The sequence below is a fragment of the Panthera pardus genome, unplaced genomic scaffold (genome assembly GCF_024362965.1).
Source record: "Panthera pardus isolate Hobbes unplaced genomic scaffold, ASM2436296v1 HiC_scaffold_12, whole genome shotgun sequence".
Taxonomy (NCBI): Eukaryota; Metazoa; Chordata; class Mammalia; order Carnivora; family Felidae; genus Panthera; species Panthera pardus.
Window position 1 is genome coordinate 82,872,694 of NW_026526677.1, and position 7,188 is coordinate 82,879,881.

Sequence of the window (7,188 nt, forward strand, 5' to 3'; positions counted from 1 at the left end):
GAGATTCCCCCTTAAAATTTCTTGCAGGGCTAGTTTACTGGTCACAAACTCCTTCAATTTTTTTTGTCTGGGAAATTTTTAATCTCTCCTCTTTGGATGACAGTCTTGCTGGAAAAAAGAATTCTTGGCTGCATATTCTTCTGATTCAGCACATTGAATATATCCTGTCACTCCTTTCTGGCCTGCCAAATTTTTGTGGATAGGTCTGCTGCAAACCTGATCTCTCTTCCCTTGTAGGTTAAGGACTTTTTTTCCTTTGCTTCTTTCCTTGCCTGAGTATTTTGAATTTGACTGTGATATGCCTTGTTGGTCACTTTTTGTTGAATCTGATGGGAGTCCTCTGTGCTTCCTGGATTTTGATGTCTGTGTCTTTTCCAGGTTAGGAAAGTTTTCTGCTGTTTTGCTCACATAACCCTTCTACCCCTTTTTCTCTCTTTTCATCTTCTGTAACCCCTATCATTCTGATGTTCCTTTTTAATGAGTCACTGATTTGTCTAATTGTTAAATCATGCTCTTTTCCCTTAGTCTCCCTCTTTTTTTATGCCTCATTATTCTCCATAATTTTGTCCTCTATATTGCTGATTCACTGCTCTGCCTCATCCATCCTTGCCACCATGGCAGCCATTCGAGATTGAAGCTCAGTTATAGCATTTTTTATTTCATTCTGAATATTTTTCTTCTTATCTCTGCAGGTAGGGATTCTAATGTATTTTTGACTCCAGCAAGTATTCTTATTATCATGATTCTAAATTCTGGTTCTCGCATCTTGCTTGTATCTGTGTTAGTTAAGTCCCTGGCTGTCATTTCTTTCTGCTCATTCTTTTGGGGTGAATTCCTTCGTTTCATCATTTTGAAGGGAGAAAAGGAATTAATGAGGTAAAAAAATACATAGAAAAAAATTAAAATTAAAAAATTAAAATTAAAAAATTAAAAACAACAAACACACACAAAAAATAAAATAAATGATGCTTAGCTAGATCCTTAGGTGTGTTTTGCTCTGGGTGTTGAAAGGGGCATGACAGATTAGAGAAAAAAAAAGGGAAAGAAAAGAAAAAAAGAAAAAAGGAAATCATTTGAAAATTTGAAAAAAAATGAATACACTGAATTAGAATAAAATGAAATGATGGAAGTAAAATAGAATTTGATAAAATTATGCAAAAGTAAAAAATATAGTAGGGAAAAAATTAAAGAAAGATATTTTTAATAAAAATTAAAAATAAAAATAATTTTTTTCTTTCTGTATTCAAGAAAAAGAAAATAAATGAAAAGGAGATGAAAAAGGAAAAAGAAAAAAAAGGAAATTGAATAGATGGGCTAGTGAACAGACTAAAATACGATTGAAATTACTTTTTTTTCCCCTAAAAGTCAAACTATGAAACACTTTATCATCTGTAAATTAAGCAGGCAGACAGAATTTTGTTCCGGAAGAGCAAGGTTGACCCAGTTGGGCGGGGCTTAGTGTAATGGCTCCGTTCTCCACTAGATGGCTATGCTTTGCTTACTGGGATGAATTGTTGTGGTGCTTGTAGGTGTGTATGCACATGCACAGGAGCCGTGAAAATGGCATCACCCAACTACTCAGTCTCTAGCATCAGAACTCTATTCTCCTTGATCAACAGTTGTGCACCCATCATTTGTCTTCAGTTTCCATCCACTCTCTGCTTCTACACTGTCCATGACCAAGCCCCAGGCAGCACCTCCCTCTGAGTTTTATCTCAGATGTGGCTGTGTCTCCCGCCCCCTTACTTCTGAAGGACTGAGGCTCTGACCTGCTCTGCCCCTCTGCAGGAGGGCCTCACTGAGCAATGGCTGGGTGTCAGCTGCATCCAGGAAATTTTGCAGGACAGTGCTGCTGATGCCGAGACTGAAGCTGGGTGCCAGCCCACCCCAGAAAAAGTTCATGCAATTCGGCAGCAGCAGCAGCACTTCAGGGATTATGTTAAATAACAGCATGCATCTGGCACCAGGCTTCACCCCCAACCTTTTTCCAGCACCAGCGAATATGACTGTTCTCCTGGGTCTGCTGGGACCTTTGCCTTTGGGTTAGCTGCACAGCCTCTACTAGATGTCCTCCCAGCAGGGGAACTGCCTCTCCCCATGTGGCCTAAAGACCCCAGACTTCACTCTGCTCCTGGGGATTCACCTTTCCCACCAGAGCACTGCCAGTTATCAAGCTATGGCTTTTCAGACTCTGCTCTCCCTGTTTATAGAGTCTTAATGGAATTTAAACCCTCTCCTTTCTTCTTTCTCCCTTTTTAGTTTAATCCCTGTGGCTGTTTCCACTTTTCCACTTTCTCTCCAGCTTCTTTGAGGGTGGTGCTTTTCCTGTATTCTCCCCCCAGTCTCCGTCCTCTCTCTGGACACAAAGGCTTTCACAGCTTCTCTCTCTCCCCCAGTTCACCTCTCTGTGCTGTGTACCTGCTAAGTTCTGTGGTTCAGGTTGTGCAGCTTGCTGTGTTAATCCTCAAATCAGTTTTCTATGTGTGCAGGATGGTTTGGTGTTGACCTGGGTGCATTTCATGGATGCAAGACACAAAAAAACTTCCATGCTGTTCCGCCATCTCAGCTTCTCCTTCAGGTCTCTGTTTAATGTCATCTAGTCAGAAATACCTCCCATTCCCACTGCATATAAAACAGGCACACCAAGATACTGTCTATCTTACATTCCCTACTTAATTTTGACATAGAATTATAAACACCCAACACATGTGTTTCTTACTTTTAATTTTCTGTTTCCCTGGCATAGAATATAAATACCATGGAATGGGGAACTTGTTTGGTTTTTTACCACTCTATCCCCATCTATGAATTACCCTAATAAGAGCACCTAGAAAAGGACTTGTATATTGTAAGTTACTTCAAAAGGAATTATTGATTTAATGTATAAAATGTATCTAACAAATAATTAAGGCAAGTAATATTAAAAGGACAGTGTGATATATTTTCCTTGCTATATTGGCAATTTTTTAAAAGATTAATTACCAACTAAAGTTGGTAAGGATATGGTCAAGCAGGTACACCAGATAATGCCAACTTATCCTCCAAAAAAACCCCACCAATTATCAATCCTTTCATTGAATATATTAAAATTCCCCATATATTTCAATATAGCAATTAAGCAAGCACAGATTTTTTTGATTGTGTAATAGTAACAGAAAAAACTTAGAAATAAACTATGCACCAATGAGACAGTGGGTAAATTATTACATCCATGTGATGGTACACTTTACAGTTGTTAAAATAATGCAGTAAATCTGTATTAAAAATAATAGAAACTTCTCTGAGAAATGTATATGCAACAAGAAGTGCAGAAGAATGATTCTGTTTATGAATAAATATGTTTTTACATTTCTCTGTATTCTCAAACACAATCAGAAATTATATACACTAAATCATTTACAGCACTTGGGGGAAAGAGGATTTTAGCAGGGTTGGGTGTGGGGTGAGAACATTACTTGAAGTTTTTTTTATATACTTTTTTACTTTTGATACACTTAGAATGTATGCATTGATTACTTATTTGAGAGATGAGATAAGAGCGAAATAAAATTAAACAGGTTAGTATAAAATCTTGAGCTACTGAATAATACCTTTATGGGTTTTTTAATTCATTTTTTAAAATTCTAGTATAATAACAATTAACCAAAATAACCAAATAACCAAAAATAATAAAATCCATAGTAATAGTGGTGCCTGGGCTGCTCAGTCAGTTGAGTTTCTGACTCTTGATTTTGGCTCAGATCATGATCTCACGGTTTTTGGGTTCACGCCCTGCATCAGACTCTGTGCTCAGTTGGAGTCTCTTTAAGATTCTCTCACTCCCTTTCCCTCTGCCCTTCCTCTGCTCATGCATAAGAGTTCTTTATCTCTTTCTCTGAAAAAAAATACATTGAAATAAACTTAAGCAAGGAAGTAAAAGATCTGTATACTGAAACTATAAAAACACTGATGAAAAAAAATTAAACATAACACAAACAGAAAGATATCTATTGTATACTCATGGATTGGAAGAACCAGTATTGTTAAAATGTCTATACTACTCAATGCAATACATATCAAAATACCAAAAACACCTTTTTACAGAACTGGAACAAATAATTCTAAAATTTTTGTGGAACCACAAAAGACCCCAAATAGCCAAAGCAATCTTGTAAAAGAAGAATAAAACTGGAGGTATCATAATCTCAAATTTTAAGCTATACTACAAAGGCATAGTAATCAAAACAGTATGATACTGGCACAAAAATAGAAACATAGATAAATGGAATAGAACAGAGAGCTCCAAATAAACCCACACTTTCTATGACAAAGGAGGCAAGAATATGCAGTGGGAAAATGACAGTCTTTTAAACAAATGATGCTGGGAAAATTAGACAGATACATGCAAAATAAGGAAACTGGATCTTCACTAGACACAAAAATAAATTCAGAATAGATTAATGTATTGATACAAATAGAAAAAATAGGCAGTAATCTCTTTACATCAGTCATAGAAACATTTTTCCAGACATGTCTCCTAAGGCAAGGGAAACAAAAACAGAAGTAAACTATGGGGACTACAGCAAAATAAAAAGCTTTTTCAAAGTGAAGGCAACCATCAACAAAACAACAGGACAACCTACTGAAAAAGAGAAGATATTTGCAAGCAACATATCCAATAAGGGGTTAATATGCAAAATATATAAAGAATGTATACAACCCAACACCCAAAACCAAATAATCTGGTTAAAAAATGGGTAGAGGATCTGAATAGACATTTTTCTAAAGAAGTTATACAGATGGCTAACAGCAACAAAAAAATGCTTATCACTAATCATCAGGAAAATGCAAATCAAAACCACAATGATATGTCACCTCACACCTGTCAGAATGGCTAAAATAAAAACTCAAGAAATTATAAGTTTGGGCAAGGATGCAGAGAAAATGGAACCTTGTACACCTTTGGTGAGAATGCAAATTGATGCAGCCACTGTGGAAAATAGTATGGATGTATCTTATATAGTTTTTATCACCACAACTTCACATTATGGGACCAAAAAATGAGACTGCCAGTTTTTCTGCATCAAAGAAGGGTTACAAGATACAGTCACTTACTAATAACTAAAGGAAACTGCCTCTCTTCACTTTGATGTTCTGTGAGACATTTATGGCCATTCACAGGAATTGCTGGGTCACTATGCTCTCCTCTTTCCTGTGAACTACCCTGATCCTTGGTCCCTTGAGCATCTCAGCAAGTCAGATTTTAATAACAAAGGAATTTATTTCTTGCCAGAGAAAAGATTCTCCAAGATAATTCTAGTCATGTGAGGATAGTATTAGTAGATTTTTGGGAATAGTCTGGGAAAGCAATCTCTTTTGAAAGAGTTCTAGTTAGATAGTATCTGGAAAGAAAGTATCTGGAAAGTATCAGGATAAATATATATTTACTATTTATTACAGACCCAGCAGAGTCTCAAGGTATGTACTTTTAGAAGACATGATTTTCACAAGTTTGCCAGCTTGTAAATTCCTATAATGGGGTGAGTGACCAATCATTCCCATCTCTCTGGGACTTAGGCATGTCCTGGGATGTGAGACTTTTAGTGATAAACCAAGAAAGTCTCCAGCAAATTGGAACAAGTTTGTTACCCTACAGGGTGTGGAACAAGACTAATTGATTCAACAATTGATTCAACAAGTATTTAATAAATGCTTAGTACCTGCTGTGCAGTGCGTTAGACAAGGATGACAACAGTAAACAAAACATACACCTATACAGTTTCTGCCTTTATAGAGTTTAAAGACTTTAAAAAAAAAGTACTAATTATGTGGCATACTAATTATGCCACACTGATTTTCCCATTCACAAACTTAGTTTGGTTAAGTGCTATTGTCACTCAGGGAGAGAGATATACAGCATTTGTGGAAGACTTTTATGGAAGAGAAGGGCTTCAGCAGATTCTCAGAGATTGCTGTTTCCATGAGCTCAGGTTCTTGCATATAGTCAATCCTCAACAGATGTTTGTTGAATTAAATTGACACAAATTTCTGAGCCAACTTTCTATTCATGGATTGGAACCAAAGATGAGGAGGAAGCCATATGGATTGTAGTTTGGTTTCTGTTTCAGGCAGACACTCAAGTGTTGCTGTAGTTACATGCTCTGAGGTTTTTTCCTCTGACTCTCCAATTCAAGAAATGAAATTTTAGTTGTTCATTTACTTAGAGATGAACTCCAGATTACTCTGGAGAATTGACCTGATTCAAAATAATTTACATTCAAGCCTGAAGCTATTAGGTATATTTAATATTTATGTACAGTAATCATGGCTACCTCTTTTTGGAATGAAAGAATCTGTGCAAACTGGTTAACGACCAAAATGATGTGGGAGAACAGAGCATGTCAGGTTGGAATCCTTCCTGGATATTTTTCACCAAGCTGTGAGGGTCTAATGTTTCACTCTTTGTTCCCTGTACCAATAATGCCAAGTGGACAGAATGTTGATATCATTAGTCAGGATCAGTATTGCAGTGTGATGTAAGAAGCACAGTGTTGAGAGTTGGGGGCCTCGATGCTACCCAGACTTTGTCATGAACTGGCTGTGTGAGTTGGGAGAGGTGACTTAACATCTCTTAGTTTTCCTCATTTCTAAAATGGGGAAGTTTAGGAGCACCTGAGTGGCTCAGTTGGTTAAACATCTGACTTCAGCTCAGGTTTTGATCTCACAGTTCATGGGATCGAGCCCCGTGTCAGGTTCTGTGCTGACAGCTTGGAACTTAGAGCCTGCTTCAAATTCTGTATCTCCCTCTCTCTGCTCCTTCACCACTCATGCTCGTGCCTCTCTCCGTCTTTCAAAAACTAAGTAAATATCTAAATCAATTTATAAAAATTAAAATGAGGAAGTTTAACAAGGCCATTTAAAAGGAGAGTTCTAGCAGTAACAGTCCAGAATTTAACCCTTTTTTTTTTTACTCTGTACAGCTTCTCATTATCATTTTGTCATTAAAATACCAAGCTTTCATATGAGGACTTTAAGAGACAAAACAGATGAACATAAGGGAAGGGAAACAAAAATAATATAAAAACAGGGAGGGGGACAAAACAGAAGAGACTCATAAATATGGAGAACAAACAGAGGGTTACTGGAGGGGTTGGGGGAGGGGGAGGTGGGCTAATGGGTAAGTGGCACTAAGAAATCTACTCCTGAAAT